The sequence below is a fragment of the Condylura cristata genome, unplaced genomic scaffold (genome assembly GCF_000260355.1).
Source record: "Condylura cristata isolate star-nosed mole 26May11 unplaced genomic scaffold, ConCri1.0 scaffold00034, whole genome shotgun sequence".
In the NCBI taxonomy this organism is placed as follows: domain Eukaryota; kingdom Metazoa; phylum Chordata; class Mammalia; order Eulipotyphla; family Talpidae; genus Condylura; species Condylura cristata.
In genome coordinates, this window is record NW_004567135.1 from 9,440,990 (window position 1) to 9,459,435 (window position 18,446).

At 46.8% G+C, this 18,446-nt stretch overlaps 1 protein-coding gene across 16 annotated transcripts in view; it reads right to left on the reverse strand.

Moving 5' to 3' along the window:
* CACNA1C (calcium channel, voltage-dependent, L type, alpha 1C subunit) overlaps positions 1–18,446 on the reverse strand; it is a 528,989-nt gene that overhangs the window by 509,553 nt on the left and 990 nt on the right. The gene's annotated exons all lie outside the window — the stretch shown is intronic.

Genomic DNA, 18,446 nt, shown 5'->3' on the forward strand with positions numbered 1-18,446 from the left:
GTAAAACCACCAAGATTGCTCCTTGGAGAAAATGCAAAATAGAAATACAGCAACACCACCAATCAGTGTGCTTCATGGTATTAAAGGTTCACAAAGTGCCCTCCCTGGTGGTGCAATGGGTTAGAATGCAACACTGCAAGCTGGCCACAGCCTCTTCAGTGCAAGAGTGCAAGTTCAATACCTGACCCCAAAGGTGACCCACATGGTGCGGCAGACTTCTCCTGATCCGCCCACTGCTCCCCTCAGCAGTGTACTTCCTCGATCTGCCTGTTCCGCTCCCTGCTCTGTCTCTGGTGAATCCTCTCACTGCCCCTGCACCTCTTGCCTATACCCAGTTCTGTATGCATAAATTAAAAAATCTTAAAAGAAAAATTCAGGCCCTCCCTAGTGGTGCAGCAGGTTGAAGCACAGCACGATGAAGCTTTCCAAAGCCACTGCAGCGTAAGTTCAATTCCCAGCCAGGGAGCTGACCCATGTGGCGCAGCAGACCTTTCCTGCTAGCCCTCTGCTCCCCTCAGCAGTGTACTTCATCCATCTGCCTGTTCTGCTCCCTACTCTATCTCTGGTGAATCCTTTCACCCCCTACATTTCTGGCCAGTTCTTGTGTGCATAAATAAATCTTTTTTAAAAATTCCCAAAGAACATGAGTCCACACTTAGCTGTTGTAAGTGGCAGAAGGAAGTCATCTGCTCAGTCACAGTCAGCAGATACAAGAACTAGGGTAACCATTCCCCAGGGATGAAATAGCTAAAATAATCTAAGATAAACTATAACTATGATAGATATATCTTCTAAACGATTACCAATCTAAAATATGGAATAGAATAGAAACCATAAAGCGAAAAGTGCATTTTGAAAAAACAAAACAGAATTTTTATAAGTTCTTGAAAATAAAAACAAATTTAAAAGGTTAAATAGCACGTCATATACAAATGAAGAAAAAAAAAATGGTGACTCAGAAGATAGAGCTGAGAAATTATCCAGTTTGTAACAAAGAGATAATGAAATACAGGATGTAAAAGAGCATTTAAATGAAAGAGTAAAATGAGAAAGTTCAATAGTATATTAATAGAACTCCATAAGAATAAATAGAAGACTAGAAGAGAAACAGTATTAGAAAATGACAACAAATTGTCCAGAATTGGTGAACAATATGAATCCTTAGACTGAAATATTCCACCTAATCCCAAGCAAGATTTAAAAAACACAAACCTCTGGGCCCTCTTTGGTGGTGCAGCAAGTTAAGGCACAGAACTGTGAGGCTAGCTGCAGCTTCAGCACAATTTCGATCCCTGGCCAGGGAGCTGAACCCCATGGCGCAGCAGACCTCTCCTGTCTCCCCATTGCTCCCTTCAACATAGTATTTTGTCAATCTGTCTGTTCTGCTCCCCTTTCTGTCTCTCGTGAATCCTCTCACTGTCCCTGCACCTCTGGCCTGTACCCCAGTTCTGTAAGCATAAATAAATAAATCTTTGAAAAATTTTTAATCAAAATCTCTGTATGCTCACAACATTGTAAAACTGTATAACACTGGTGGAAAAGTCAGAATAGTGATTTGGACTTACAACAGACTTCTCCTCAACAACAATAGTATCCAGAAGATAATGAAATAGCTTCAAATTCCGGAAGGAGGAAAAGTGCTAACAGAATTTTGTAATTGACTATTCAAAATCAGGCACAAAAAAAAAAAAAAAAAAGGATTTCAAACAAAGACTGGAGAAATTACCACTATAGACCATTGCTAACAAACTATAAAATATGGGGTTCGGCATGAACAAACAAAACTCAAAAGGTAGGAAAAGAATGCAAAATGCATTAAGTTTCCTCACAAAGACTTCCTGAGCGGCAGATGGCACTTCTTAGTCACACCTACTGCCTATAAAGCATCCTCAATTCAAGATCCTCTCTCAATAGTTTATACACAAGGCCAAGGAAACACAGATATCCCCATGCCTTTAAAATCCAAAGTTCTTTTTCTCCCATACTATTTTTTGAAGTCATGGAGCAAAATTGTTCTATAGTCTTCCTGTCACCTGCCAGGAATTTCTTTCTTAGTGAACACTTAGCTCAGACATATAACTCTTAAAGCTTTTGAGTCTACATAATTTTCCCATACAACTGATAGAACATAAAGGACCGGCCATACAAAGTTTTCTCCTGCTGTATCCCAATTAATCCCTTTGCAATATTCAAGTGATAGAACAGAAGCCAACAGAGTAAGTAGATTCTTAATTGAGGGGATGCAGCAGATGCAGACGGGGAAGTTAAATGATTCAATCAAATGCCAAAGCAAGAGGTAGGAGTTGAATATAGGCCTCCCTGTGCCTAGATATGCCTGAGCCTTGTGACAACATGCTGTCTTCCAAATGACACTGCTCCCTTCCCTCTGCCGCTGCTCACTCTAACACACATAGGCACACCCCACACGCATACCCCAAAGCACACCCCACATGCAGATCCTTGTCAAAAAAAAAAAAACATTTACCTCCCACCTCCCCACCCCAAATGTTAGAGGAAACGTCCCCAAGAGTTTGTTGTAGAATCTCTACTCTGACTTTTGGACCTGACAAACAACAGTGAAGTCAACCTTACTCCCTTTCAAATGGGCCACAACCTAAGTGATGACACAGGAGGCCCCAGGCTACACTTGTCTGTGGTCCAGCCATGCACGAGCGTGACTATGTACTATGGCATCTGCCACATTTCCAACAAGACCCAAGACCACTTCTCGGGCATGTGGGCCAGTCTATTGCTGCAATAATACATGAACACTTTTCTTCTGATTATTATCTTCTATAGAATTTTCTTTTCTTTTTTGTCATTCTATTAAAATCAAGTCTAACTATAAGAAATGACTGGGATCAGATCAGCCATCAGAAGATTGACCACAGCTGGCACTGAGTTACCTGTCCATCCAGATTCAAAGTTCATTCTACAACCAGTCCTGTAGAGGGTAAACAATACATGTTGCCCAAGTGCCACTGGGCATGGACAAGAAGAAACTCTAACGCCTTCTGCTGCCCAGACGCAGGAAGAGATAGAACTGGGTTCAGAGGTGCCCTTGAGATTGACCAGCATAAGGCCAAACTCTGCAAGCAGGTTTTCAGGATGAGGTCAGAGTGAAATGGCAGCTACAGGGCTGTCTGTGCCAGTCCCCAGAGCCTGGCACAACTCACTGTTTCCGGGAAGGGAGGCAGCATTTGGAGAGGCAGAGAAAATGTGCTTCCAGGCAAAGACCATCTTCGTGCCGCCCAGGGGAGGCGAGGAAAGAGGCTGGGAGCTAGAAAGAGGAGGAAGGACCTGGGCTTATGGACTGTCTGTGCTCTCGCCCAGGTCCATGTAGGAGCGCTGAGGGCAAGCGCGGGAGCTGGCCTCCCTGCAGGGGACATGCCAGGCGTTTGCAGCCTCCACTGCCTCAGGAAAGGCTTTCCATACCCTGGACCCTGCTTGCCAAGCCTCTGCGCACGTGACAAGTCCTGGGTGGAGAGTGTTGGTGCCGCCCCGCCATTAGCTCCTTTCCCGACCAAAAGCAAGTCACGGCAGACAGCAGAGCATATACCCACAGCATTCCAAGCTGTATTGTCCTTGGCATTCTTTCATTATACATTCTCTCATTAAACATTCAGGATAACATATTTTCCTTGATTACAGGGAAACCCAGGCATTGCAAAGTTGAAAGTGGGGTCCAACCTGAGATTTTCCAGCAGGCTGTAACATTTTTTGCTGCGGAACTATAAGGGGGGAAGGGGGACTTTAAAAAATAACAGGGTCTTTCCTTGGGAATTTAATATTCTGATATAATTAAGGAATACAAAATCACAGGGCTAAATGTTGGAAGAGGTTAACTAGTTCCACAGAGCGACAATATCCTAGGTTGGAAACTTGGCCGGTGTGGGCAGGGAGAGTGAGGAGACAGGGGTGAGAAGAACCTGGAGGCACATGATTCTCCTGGTAACCACCGTTGCCTGGCACTTGTGGTCTGAACTGCCAGGACCATTTGTGCCCATAGTCGCCAGCACAGCCCTTGTCTCAATGCCAAGTTGTCCCTGGATGTCTGAAGCCCCTCTGTACCTGTCCTCCCATCACCTGCTTCACCCGTGTACAGCACACGGTCCCAGGGCCCTGGACCACGGCTCCTGCTTTGTGCCAGAAAACTCTTAGGAGGGCACATTGGGGAGCCTGCTTCCATGTGCCTATCAACACACACACCAGCTGCACCCCACTACCCTTCGCCTACACCTCAGATACTACCACCACCCCCACCACCGGTTCTCATGTTCCCCAAAGAAAGTCCACCTGTCCTTCTGCCTCTCCACTCAGTGATCAAGCAGAAGAGCTATTCTCTGATGAATAATCCATGGGATAGAGGCTGGAGGATTCAGACTCCCACAAAAATTGTAACCAGGACCTTCATTCCCACCAGCATCTGTATTCTCCGGGTGATTCACCTCTAGCTTCTGTCTCCTTACAGAACAAAAGTCACTTGCCCCTTGACCTAGGGAGTCTGTCTCACTTTACCAAACTCAGTTCTGGGGAGCTTTCTCTAGGAACCCTAATCATTGCCGGCTCCTAAATCAGGCAGGACTCAACCAGGTCCCTGCTGGGACTTGGGAACCCTTGAGAGTTTCTTTGGCATGTCCCATTGGTTTCTTTGGGATGGCCCATAGTTTTTTCTACCCATTGTCACCTCTCCCTGTCTCTTCAAGCTCAGATTCCACTCCCACTGCCCTCCTCTCTCTTGGGATCCAGAACTTCCCTCCCTGAGACCCCGATGTCTTCTCTTTCAGCTGACTACCGAGCAATCCCTCCGAACCACCTCAAATCCATTGATGATACCAAATGACTAAATCCAGAGGGGGTTTTCTCACTTCCCTGCTTGGTTGCCAGGATTCCCTTCAACACTGATAGTGATGGCTTCTCCTCAACCTCCACCGAACCCCAGTAATAAGCCGGCCCCCTCCCCACCACTGTCTCCTCCATTTTAACCCCTTCTTATCCTTCAAAAGAGCTCCATCATCATTTCCTACTCAGCTCCCTAATAATTGCATCCATTTCCACAGCTTTAAATGGCCTCTAGTCTGCATATTGCTACCATCTTGCATTTGTCCAGTGGCCTTCTACTCTCTCATCTAGGTAGCAGCACGGGGCTCCCTTGTTCTAGACTTTTGTTAAGAAAAACAGTTCTTGTTCTTCCAGCTCTGCCCCGATTATCAATGCCTCAGAACACTGCAGCAGTCTGAGCACCCCACCCTATCCCCAACCCTGCAGGAAAAACATCATTCCAGTACTCAAACATAAATGGCCCCCTGTTGCCTGTCAACTGGGATAAAAACTCTTCAGCCCGATACAAGGGCTCTAAACAAATGATCCATTTCCGGCCATTCCAACCTTTCTCCCTTACAATACCTGGACCCCCACCAAAGCAAAGTAGTCCTTTAAAATGCAATGCATATGCCCATCAATACACGCTGACAACCCCATTCTTTCTGTTGGAAACGCCCACCCTCCTACCCCATTTCTGGATTTTCTTTAACCCCTTCAAAGTTCAGTATGTCACTACCTTCAGAGATGCTTTCTCCATGTATTCCTTAACAATATCTCCCCCCACTTAATCCTGTGAGTCTTTCAGTTTGAGCTCCTTGTGATGCCAAGCCTATTCTGCTCTTTAATCACAATTATGGACGCCCTAGTATGTGAGCGAGGGTGGGGAGTTTCGTACTCCTACTAGATTGCACACTCTCCAAAGGAAGGAATAATTGAAGAGCTGTGAAGCTGAAGGTCAGCCTGAATGCAGATGTCCTAACAGATACTCAGTAATTTTCTGTGATTGACTGACATTCCAGTTCGGGGAGGGGGCAAAAACAACATAGGATTGCTTACATCAACCGGCATGAAAGACTCCACTTTCGGGGACATTAAACAGTCCATTCATCGTGGGAAAAACTTGTCTCCTGGTCTTTCCAAGAGCTGGGCACAGGTCAACATTTTTTGCCTTTTAAATAATTGAAAAAACAGAGCTGCAAGATTCTATCCACTGTAGACCAAATATGAGATCTGAGTCCCTATAATCTCACTGGATGCAGAGCTCAGATCCCCAGGGTATCTTGGGCAGTCAGATATCATGACTGTGACCTTGTAAGCTGCCAAGACCTACCTGTAAGTAGGACCAGAGAGGGGATATGAAAGCAGAGCCCACAAGAGAGGAATTCTTTTTAAGATGTATTTATTAATGCATGCAAGTACTGGGATACAGGCCAGAGGTGCAGAGGGTGAGAGGATTCACCAGAGACAGAGTAGGGAGCAGAACAGGCAGATTGACCAAAATACACTGCTGAGGAGGGCAGGGGGGGAACAGGAGAGGTCTGCTGTGCCATGTGGGTCACCTCCCTGGCCCGGGATCAAACTCGGAGCTGCCGTGGCTGTGGAGAGCTTCATAGTGCTGTGCTTTAACCCGCTGCACCACCAGGGAAGGCCCACCATAGAGAGGAATTTATAACTATTGGATTAAACTAAATGAATTCGCCTTCAAAGTGCCTGGCCTGCATTTCTGTCTTAGCATGTCAAGCTGATTAGGAAACACACACACACTTAGGCCATACCTGAACCCACCCATCAGAGAGCTGAGTATGGGGTGAAAAAATACATCGGTGCGGGCCCTCCCTGGTGGCGCAGCGGGTTAAAGCACTGCACTGAGAAACTGAAGCCACTTCCGCATGAGTTTGATCCCCGCCTGCCCAGGAGGCGACCACATGGCGCGGCAGACCTCTCCTGACCCGCCCGCTGCTCCCCTCAGCAGTGTTCTGCTGAGTCCATTCACCTGTTCTGCTCCCCACTCTGTCTCTGGTGAATCCTCTCACCCTCCGCAACTCTGGCCTGCACCCCAGTTCTGTACGAATAAATAAATAAATCTTTAAAAAAAAAATACATCGGTGCTCAGCAGTGTGCAAGCTTCAACAGACACGAATTTTTGAGGTACATGCCTGAGTGGGCCCCAGTACCCTAACAGGTGAGACTACAACTAAGATATGGACCAGGACACAGGGACTCTATTCTGTCACCAAAAGGCTATCCAACTTAGTCATTTCTGTAAGAAATAAATGTGAGCTCCCCAGAGGACAAACCTAAGAAAAACAAAATCTAACATACAACATCCTCTCAGAAAACAAAGAAACAAAAACACTGACTCGCTCTTTGTTCCTTCCCTAGCCAGGCAAGTTGTCCAAATTCTCCATGTCCAGGTTTCCTTACCCAAAATAATGGGATAAGAAAACTCCTCCCACTATTTCACTGGATTTTTAAAAAGAACTATTTAAACTACTATTTTACGTGAAATAATACAGGTGAAAAGGATTTTAAAGGTACATTAGAACACTCAAAAGGAAAGGTAATGGTACTAAGTAAATCAATCATGAAAACACCACCACTCCAAAATCAGAAGGAGGCCTCCAGAGTCATTAATTGGGCCTCCATCTCGGCAAAGAGCTCATGAAGTGCTACTTCCCCTCGTTCTTTTACTCCCTCCCCCTTCTCTCCTCTCTTTTCGATTCTCTCCCCCTACTTTTCTTTTTCTCCACACACCTCTCCCTCCCTTGCCTAGACTTAGATGTGTTAGGAGCACAGTGTGTGTGGACGGTGTCTCGCCAGGCAGGGCCTCCATCAGCAGGGTTCCCCTCCCACCAGCACCCACACTGCAGCCACAGGAAGGACTTCGCCTAACCACAGGAGGGGGTGAGGGAAGCCCCTCCTTCCCAAGGATTGTCCAAGTAGACCTCTCTGTCTGCAGGTGTGCGTGCTCCAAGACTAGACAGACAGGCAGACAGAGAGACAGACAGACTAAATAACTTAGTCTTGGCAAGCGCCCATTTCCTGTCGAGTTACAAAGCCCAGTTGGCTTGGAGGTGAACAGTGAACCAGATCTTGAGACCTTCATTATTTTTGGAATGGAGGCAATATCAGTCACTCCTCATCAAAAGGCAGCTGCTAGATTGTTAAACACCTAATTAAAGTCAAATTTCTGACACAGGCACCAGGAGCCCAGAGAGAACACTAGACCCTCATAATTGACACAATGGAATTTCCCAATGTAATAGTTTCATTACACAAGACTTAAACTTAGGGGGTCACAGAAGGAAATAGTCTCTTAAAACTAAAAGTTAGATCCAGCAATTTCTACTCATAGAATTGAAAACAAGGACTCAAAGAGATGCTTGTATGCTAATGTTCACTTCTTTAATAATTTCTGACAATTATTCACAACTGTCAGAAAGTGGAAGTAACTCAAGTATTCATCAACAATAAAAGGAAAAAAATTATATGGTCACTTGCAGTGAAATATTATATAGTTGTGAAAAAGACTAAAGTACAATGTGAGTGAACCTTGAAAACATTATATTAAGTAAAGTAAACCAGGTACAAAAGAACAAATATTTTGATTTTGAAATGTCTAGAGTGGGCAAATTCTTAGACACAGAAAATAGATTAGATATTACCAGAAGCTGAGGGGAAGGAGGGCTGGAGGGTTATTACAGAATTCTATTTGGTGTGATGAAAAAGTTTTGAAAAGAAAGAGTAGTGATATTTGTACACTGGAATATAATTAACACCACTGAATTTTATACTTAAAAATGGTTACAATAGCAAAATACCATGTTTTATTATACATACTTTACCACAATAAAAGCTTAGAGGTTGTAGTTCATTTCTTCAAATATCCATAGTTGTGACTTACAGATTTAGTGTTACTGAGACACTGTTTAAAAAATCTTAAAATCACTTTTAGTGTTACTGAAATAACTTAATCTCACCTCAAGATGACAACAAGCCCTTAACTAGTCTCCTGTGCTTCCGTTTAACGCCATCATGTATCGCATGGATTGTCACGGCATTGATAGCTCCAAATGCATGAGAAGTGCTGTAGAAACTATTTGGGAAAGCTCGGGTTATAGAATTACTATCCCTTTAATAATGTACGAAAATCCATAGCAACAGAAAGTAAATTCGTGGCTGACGGGCTGGAGGAGGGGAATGGAGAGTGACTGGCAGTGGGTAAGATGTTTCTTTAAAGCTGATCAAAATGTACCAGAATTAGACAGCAGTAACAGTCAGACAACTCTTGAACAACACTAAGATTACTGAAGTGAACAATTTGAAAGAATGAATTTTACAGTATGCGAATTATATTTCAACAAAGCTGTTAGAGAAAGAAAAAGGGGGTAGGCAGAAGGAAGGGAAAAAGGGAGGAAGGGAGGAGGGCAAGTCTGAAGTCCACAGTCGCCCAAACTCACTGGCCTTTTGTCCGAGCATGGACGGTGTGTGTCTTCTTGGAAGGAATCACTGAGAAGACATTGCAAGAACTGGTAGCTCCGCGGCACTACACCATAAAGCGGTCACCCCAGAGCCAAGGCGTACTGACCTGGGTCTTTTCAGATGGGCAGAGGGGGCCCAGGCAGAAACCTTGGGCGTAACTGAATGGCCAGGGACTGAATGGCCAAGGAACCCCGAAGACCATGGAACATCCATCAAGGAAGGACGAGTTTCAGCTGTTTATCTGTGACACGCAACCGGCAACAGCAGGAGCTTCCCCAGAGCAAAGTCAAGCGAGGGTCCACGAGACTCGCGCAAGGTAGACGTCTTCAGCATGGCTGGGCAGCGGGGCCCCGGGTGGAGAAATAACAGAACAAATGTTCTGCAAGTCTAGCAGATCTTAATGTAATTCAAACTCCAGTATTGCCTAGGTGACCTTGGCCACATTAGCATCTTTGGGGTGCAGTTTCCTCATCCGAAAAGTACCATCCAGAGCCACTTCCTAGGACCCATTGAAGGCTGCAGTGATACGAAGTGTGTGAAGGAGCCAGATCATGGCTGGAGGCATGCTGGGCTTTCGTGAGGGCTAGGTACAATTCCTGCCCGGTTCTAATATAAAGAGATAGATGGTATACCTCCATCGTTTATTTTAAAAAATAAATATGGAGTCCTCCCTGGTGGCACAACGGGTTAAGGCTCAGCACTGCAAGCTGGCATCAGCTGCTTCAGTGTGAGTACCATCCCCAGCCCCGGAGCTGACCCACATGGGGCAACAGACCTTTCCTGTCTCCCCCGCCCGCTGCTCCCCTCAGCAGTGGACTTCGTTGATCTGCCTATTCTGCTCCCCACGCTGTCTCTGGTGAAACCTCTTACCGCCCCTGCACCTCTGGCCTGTACACCAGTTCTGTATGCATAAATAAATCTTTAAAATAAATAAATAAAAATGAAAACAGGAATAGCACCACAGATCATAAACCCGGAGCTGAGAGGAAAGGGGTGGGGGAGGGAGAACAACTTTCCTGCACACTTTTTGATGACATGATTTTTGCTTTGAGAAAATAAAGGCTAATCTGCCACTTAAAATGCAAAATTAGAACCCTTTCACAAGGCATAAGTCTCTCGAAATATACTATGGAACTGTTCCCTCTCTTGATCCACAAACCTCCAGCACTTTTGCTACATAAAAAAAAAAAAAGTTTATTTTCCAAAAGCCACGGTTTACATTTGAAGCAAAGTTTTATTCTCCAGACGATCTGTCCTTCTGCACTGGGGAGTTGTGTTTGGATTTGGGGATTTTCATGTGAGAAAATGAGATGTTTGTTTGCACAGGTGTCCTTCCTGGTCTCGAAAGCTCCATTTCCAGGTACCTGACCATCAAAGGAGATCTGGCTTTGGACCTGAAGGTGAAGTCAGAGAGCTACATGTCCTGCTGTAGGGAGAGGGCAGCAGGCCAGCTGGGCAGCTGCTGGGCATCAGGGGGCCCCAGTGTGGCCCCGCTTCCCCCTCCTGACAATGGCTGGAAACAGCTGTGCAGATGGTCCCACAGTGCTTGGGGTCTCACAGGCTTCAGGTTAGTAACGGCTGTCCAGAAAACCACATTCTAGGCCTCTCCAACTCTTTCTTGCACTTCCTGATGACTCTGGTCTCAGGCAGCCATCTTCAGCTCCTTTTCTGTTTTAGGTTCCCCTCTTTGGAATTCTGAACAAGGTCAGGCACCCACAGCACCTACAAAGTTGTCTGAAATACCAGGAAAGTTGTTTCATTGGTGTTGCTTTCTGAAACCCTACTGCTCTGCTCTCTGACAATAATAGATCCTTGCATGGTGATTTATATCCATTCTCCCATGTAGCCTCAGGCCGTCCTGTTCACTGGCAGGGTTATTATCTTCATTTTACAGATTAAAAAAAAAGGAGACTTATTCCTTCCAAAGCCTCAGAGAAAGAGATCAAGCCAAAGAATGTGACCTATGTCATTTCTTTCGCTGGAGCCCTATTTATTTTTACTTAGTTACATATATTTTTTACTTTTGCTAACTAACATCTCTGAAAGGTTTTAGCCCAACATGGATTATTTTGGAAGAAAAAAAAAAACAATAGAAATGACTGAACATGACACAATGGTTTCAAAGTAAATAGAGCTTAATTGAGTAATCAAATCAACATTTCTGCCCACAGGCAATAGCAAAAAAAACGGGGAAGAACATTCATTTACTGTCTGGATTTTGGCTCGGTTCTCCAAAGGACAGGAGACGGGATTATTTGATTTTCCTACTTTTAGATAGGTTCACACAGCAACACCAAGTACAGCCAGTGTATTAGAAGAAACCCTATTGTAAATTGGCAGCTTGAATATTTTATGAAATTAACGCAACACTGTGTTCTGAAATGGTGGCTTCCTCCAGGGATCTCAAAGGCCACATCCCTAAGCGGAGTCTGGTTCATGCCTCTGCCTTAAAGCTAAGGCCTTCGTTGGCCTCCAATGTCTTGCCAATGATTTATAAGAGCACCGGACAAGTCAGCCAATGAACGCTTCCGGGATGATGGGAATGTCAACAGGCAGGTCTTGGACAGAGCCCCTTCTTGTGTCAAATGTAATTCACCACCCCTCATTTAAGTGTCTCTTGGAGAGCCAAGGGGTTCTAGGAGAACCAGGGGGGAAGGGTTCTAGGAAACAAGAAGGTTTTGCTTTTCCAACTCAGGTCCAGTCCAAGAGAGCCTGTCTGTGGGCCAGCAGCAACCTACAATCCCTGATCTGTATCTTGCAGTTAAACTTCATCTCCAAACCCTGAACAACAAACAGCAGAACTGGACTCCCAAGGACTCCCAGCAGCTCGCCAAGAGAACCCCACGGCACAGCCAAGCCTCTCCTTACCCTGTTACAGGGCAGGGAGGGGACACCCCAAACCTGCCCATTCTAAATAGGTTCTGCCATCCGCTATATCAAGACAAAACACATAAGACTTTTAATGGATGGAAAGGAACTTTAATACAATCAGTGTACAATACAGAAAAGACAAAGAATATAGTTTCTATATCCAGCACCCGAAGTTACCCACCCCTGTGGGTAAAAGTCCACCCAAAAGAGATTGGCCTAAAGCAAGGCCTGAAAGCCCGTCACAAGTCTCAAGCACCTTCCTGTGGGGGCCCACAGATAAAGTTCAGAAATGACCAGACAAGTCTGGGAGGAAGAAAGTAAAAACAAAGTCAAGATAAACGCTGCCATAGTGAACTGCCCAAGGAGTCTCTCACCTGCATGTTTCAACCAGTCCGAGACAAGAAGCAAGCGCTGCTTCACTTGTCTCTGCTCCACACACTCCCCCAGGCCTCCCTGTGGCTCCATCCTCCCTCCATCCTCCACAGATTCTTCTCTTTCCTGCTCAACTCCACCCTCACTTAGGTGGGGCAGGGAACCTGGAACCTCCCCCCTCTCCTGGAGACGGCCCTGCCACAACCCCACTTTCCCTGGGCCTGAAAGAAGCATAGAGGGGGTAGAAGGAAGACAAGCTCAAATTTAAAAGGCTCAAAGCAAATCCTTTTGCAGACAAAACAGTGTAGTTTTTGTGGACATATGTGAACTTTCGCTCTGTAATTTAAGAAATTATTTTAATTTCCAGTTATGGAGAACCCCCTCGTTTCCACACACCTATTCTGCTTCAAAATCTAACACCTGAGAGATTTAACTCGACACTCAAAGCACCAAGTGTGGTCAGAGAAAGCCAGAGAATCCTGTGCAGCCCTGTCCCTGCCTGAGTGACTGACTTGCTAGGAGTCTGGTTTCTCAACTGGAAAGACTTTATCCCGAAGTTCCTTTTACCCATAAAAATATTCTGATCCTAGAAAGTAATTTCCCAGAGATGGTGCATTTATTCTATGTCTGTTTGACAAATTCTTAAAAAAAAAAAAAAAAAGAGTCTAGAACCACCCCCTCCTACCCGCCTCTATCTTCCCCTCACCCTCTCTCTCTCTCTCTCTCTCTCTAACACACACACACACACACACACAGGGCCACACCAGAAGATCATTTTCAAGTGTTACTGAAAGCGTGATTTGATGGGGTTTGGAAGTTTGGAAAGGGGAAAGACTGAGGAGTTTTGGCTCCCTGTCAGTTAACTCTCCTTTTCCTCTGCTCTGTTCAAGGCCAGATTAACTATTCTCTGTCCGAGTTCCTTTGGTCTCTGGGGAAGTAAGACCTATTTTGAACCTCTGTTTGACTCCTGGACTCAAAGCCCAAACTATTCTCCTTATGTCCCTAAATCCCCACTTAAATGCAATTCAGTTCCACAAGTAGTAACTGTGATCCCCAGTTTCCCCACAGACACCCCCAGTCTGCCAGGCTTCTGCCTGAGTTCCCTTTTCCACCAGCCTAGCTCCCTGAAGCTCCAGTCATTTCACAATTCTGCTCTGCTCCCGGAGGCCCTCCTGGATCCCACCCACACAGAACAAGAGGCTCAAACAGCAGCCAGGCTCTTGGGGTCCCAAGGCTCCTGGGAACCTGAGAATCCGCTCCAGCTCCCTTTCTACCCTAAGCAGACGTGATCCCACACCACAGGGAAAGAGGCAGGCGGTTTGCTGAAGGGCTGCAGGCTGAGTCCAGGCCGGGTGGGTAAGCCTGGTCTGGTACCAATAAGCACCCCACCTGGGAAGTAAGCCACATAGAAAACCTCCCCCCATTCCCATACCCCCCAGTACCTGGGTTTTAGACACAGCAATCACCTTCATTCCTCCATCCCTCCAGTTTGCTTTTCCTGAGATGGGTTCAGGAAAAGTCTGTTTGAAATGGCACTGCAAAGCATTCTGTTTTCCCAGAGGGCTCCTGTCACTTTTACTTGTTTTATACAGTAGCTAACCTTGAGGTACATGTAAACAGGTGTTTACTAAATTACTTTAATAATGACAGCCAGGGCTTGGAGTGTTGTTTCATTATCAGAATGTTTAGTGTTCTTGTCGCAAATATTTAGCACCTGATATTTTGTAAAACAATTTTCCGTGCCTTTTCTTCCTCCAATCTTCTGCTCTTTTCCATGGCACCCAGCACCAGCTTAGGTAACAGTGAAGCCAGAATCTAGAAACAGACTAAACCACAATGTGATTCTTTTGCTAATTACTGGCGAAACCTCCAGAGGTTTCCCAAACAACCTATTGGTTTTCTTTAGTCCCTATTGGAAAATAAAATGGTCTTCTGATTTTGAACGCAGAGCACTGTTTTCAGAGTCCCAGAACAGTGGGGATGAGGCGGGCTGGCCTGTAATACAGCCCAGCAGGCGGCTGGAACATCAGGCAAAGGAATGACTGTAAAAGGCAAAGTGGTGTCAGCCACTCACTCACGCTTGCACGGGTTTCTCAGACCTCATAGAACTCACCACAATGAAGACAGCCAAGTGAAGAAAGGAATAGAAAAGAAAACACCAGGAGTTGGAAAACATCACTAAAAATTAGAACAAATCTCAGTTACTTCCTAACCCAGGTCTCGGGAGCTTTGCTGCCATTACCCAGCAGGAGAGCAGCCAGACTCATAAACAGAAATCAGCTGTGAAGTGTACCAAGTTGTTTTGTGTTTTTGCACTAATAAAGTTAGGAAAATGTCTTCTTGCCTTTGAGCTGACAAGCTTCACAACCCTATAGGGTAGGGTTTCCAGTTCCCAAGCTTCAGGTCACCCCCTGTACCCATGAGCTTGGGAACCACTGGCCTGTCTGCTTATTACACCATCCATGGTACATCAGAGAGAAATTAATACACAGTCACAACAAGTTCAGCGAATCACGGAAGTCTCGTCAAGGCTCAGGAGAACACTGTGTGTGCTCGAGGTAAACAGAGTTGAGTGTGCAACAGATGGTGAGAAGTACCAAGTGGGACTTCATTGCCAGAGTGGAAAGGTCACAGAGGACTGGGGTCACTATGGGGGCCTCTGTGTGGTGTGGGGAACACCCATGGGTCTTAGGCTTTTATTCGTGGAGGCAGGTAATGAAAGAGGCACAGCAGACAGGAACTCCTCCCCCAAAGCTCCGACATCTTTCATCCCCAAACGTGGTGTGCCCCTTTCCTGACTCCTAAGCCCTGGAGCGCCACCTACTGGGAGAGGCAGAAACCGCATCCACTCTAGGTCTCACAGGGTTTGGGCTCACTCCTTCAGGTGGGCATGCCTTCTTCTTTCAAAGGACTAAGAAGGCCCTGGAATGATCCCCGGGCCCGTGCTAGAAAGTGAGGATACAAGATCAGCAGGTCCTCTAAATTCCCATTCACTATGCTCTCTGGACCCCTTCAGTAGAGGTCTTATACACAAAAGAACCCACTTCAGGCACTTTTTAGTCAAAGAGAAAATTGAAGAACGAATCCTAAGTCATCACTGAGACTGAAAGATGGCTGGCTCCAGGGGCTAATGGCTCAAGTTGCAAAGTACCATACCTGTAGCATCTACCTGTAGAGAACTCGCCACTTAATATGAGGTAGAAATGTCCAAACAGTCTTAACGGACTGCATTACCAATATTCCACTTTGCAACACACTGGGTCCCTGAAGTGTATTAGGCTCTTGTGTAATCTATTTAAAATAGCTTTCCTTATTCAGAGTGTGTGAGTGTGTGTGTGTGTGTGTGTGTTGTGTGGCACACATTTGAATACTGTTAGCGTGTTCTCTATGGAAATAATGAATAATTGATTCTTGTAATATATTCTATTATGTACTATTCTGATACACTGGAGAGTATGTGAGCGACGCTATGAACAAGATTTTGAACCTCAATAGCCCTTTTTCTCCAGTTTTCTCCATACAATATCCAGAAAAAGAGAAGCTAATGTCACACTCTCTGAACCTGCCCAAGCTGAGGTGCAGGCAGCATTGTTTTTTGACCATTTGTAAAGAGAGTTAACTGTGACCATTATTATTATTACTTTATTATGATGATTACTATTCTGCTGTATTGCTAAGTAGTTAAAAGAAAAGCACAGTGTGTCTTCCACTCCCAGAACACATGTTTCCCCCCTCTGCCTTGTCTCCAGCAGATAAGGGACATTCTGATGTTTTATTTGTTAAATGGTTGACTATTAAGAAACTCATTTGCTAGCTGGAGCCTGCAATGGAAAATCAGCCCAGAGAAGTGGGAGGCTGGCGTGGGACCAGCGGATAGGGCACCAGAGGTGAGGAAGGCCCCCAGGAGCCTCTCCCAGCCTGAAACCCAGGGGCACAAGTCAGTCCTTCCACGACCACCCAGGCTGTTCCAAGGTGCTGATCACGCCGTGCTCATTGTCCTGACCCCACACAACAGAACATGCAAAAGCTGGGGAACACACTCAGCACCCTCAAGTGCGCCAAAGTGAGGACATAAAGCCCCGCCAGTGGCAACTTTTCCGTCCTCCACTCCGGTTCGTCACCATGACGGATTTGAGGTAACCGTCTGGCTTCTCTTCTCCTTCTGTCTCCTGAAACTCTAACCCCCCAATTAGGTTTCGTCACCCCTTTAGTGATCAAGCCACAGCACCCCTTTCTTGGTAAATATCCGCACTCTTCCACATCTGCCTTTCCCTACCTCTGGCACCCTCCTCTTCTCTTTCCCCCCCAAAAAACCTAGACAATGCCAACCCGGGAAGAGGGGTGGGAAATGGAGGGAGAGAGGGACCCTGGGGCTCCTTCACCTGAGAACAGCATCCAGGAATGGAGACAAAATTGCTCCTGTGAATTATATAATCACTGCAGCTTCAAGGCAGAGGACTGGAATCCAGGTTGCCATAGTGTTTGCTGGCATGCTGGTGGGAGGCAGAGCTCCCGGCCACCACTGACTGGCTCCCTTTCCCTCCATCTTCCCCACAAACCTCTCAGGGTCTGGGCTTCCACTTCCAGTGCTCCCACTTTTGATGTCTGTTCCCCACCTGTGTGTGTGCCTGTGGGGGAGGTGATAATGGGGGACAAAGGGGGAAAAGGGGGGGCGGAGGCTAAGGGCTCAGAAGGAGTTTCTCAGGCTCCAAGAGGAGATGTTGTAAACTATTTAAGATCATCATTACGTGAGCGGTAATTATTTCCATAACATGTTGCCACTGTTAGCAATAGTAAAGGACAATCCCCGGGAGCTCTCCTCTTCAAGGCTGCTGGGGCTGAGCTTGAGAACCTGGAGGGGAGAGATTTGTCTCCACTTTCACAAACATCCATTTCTTTTATGTCTGCGGTTCCCTCCTGCCTAATCCCCCCAGTACCTCCAACAGCTAGGAAGGGGTTAGGGGAACACGTGAGGGAGGGGGCACGAGGTACAGAAAGTCAGAGACAGCAACTGCCCTTGTGGTCCCCAAAGTCCTGGCTCACCCCAGAACCCAGGCCTCTATCACAGGAGGCCAAAATCCCCAAGCTGTCACCCCACTAGAAAGTAGGGGCACAGCTGTCTGAAATCACTTTCAGGAAACCCCGAGAGACAGGTTGCCTGGCAGTCTGGCTCTGAAAGGTAACTGCTCCGTCCCCAAATGGCGGAGTCGGGGCAAAGGGAGGGAGGAGGCTGGAAAGCAGCGACCAGAGAGGAGCCCTCCCGCAGGCTGGTCTCCAGACGGTCACTGAAGTACCCCAGAAGTAAGAGAGCCCGAGAGCGACAGGTACTCGGGCGGAGAGGGACTGATGGAGGAGTGTAAACAGGGAGGCTCGGGAAGCCGGGGGAGAAAACGGAATCTACAGCCGAAGAGACGGAGAAAGCCATGGAGAAAGGGGAGCGACCGCTGGAGGCGAGTCTACACTGCATTTCGCCTGAATCGCCGAGCAACGCCATAAAATAATAACCAGCTAATGGGGGGTGGGGGGTGGCTTAAAGTTTCCACAAAGTGGGGAGTTGCCCGAAAGCCTTTCCCGTCACAAGGGAGCTGGTGCCACTTGATGCCCAGGGCAGAGATGCAGGGGGACACCGGGCAGTAGCGTGGAGCCGCGCGAGCCCGGCACACCCTTTTATCGTTTTCGTAACGCACGACCAGGCGAAGCCCAAACGCCCGAATGCCAGCCGCGGCCATCCTCAGGTGCTGGCCCACATGTGGCTGCCAACAGGAGCACGCGAGCGTGGGCGCGCGCGGGGTCAATGCAGCCGAGAGGTGGGGGTGTCGCTGAGGGGGACACCCCCGGCGGGGAGCGAGGGGAGGGGGCCGAGAGAGGGGGCGCAGGGACCCGGGAGGGAGGAGCGC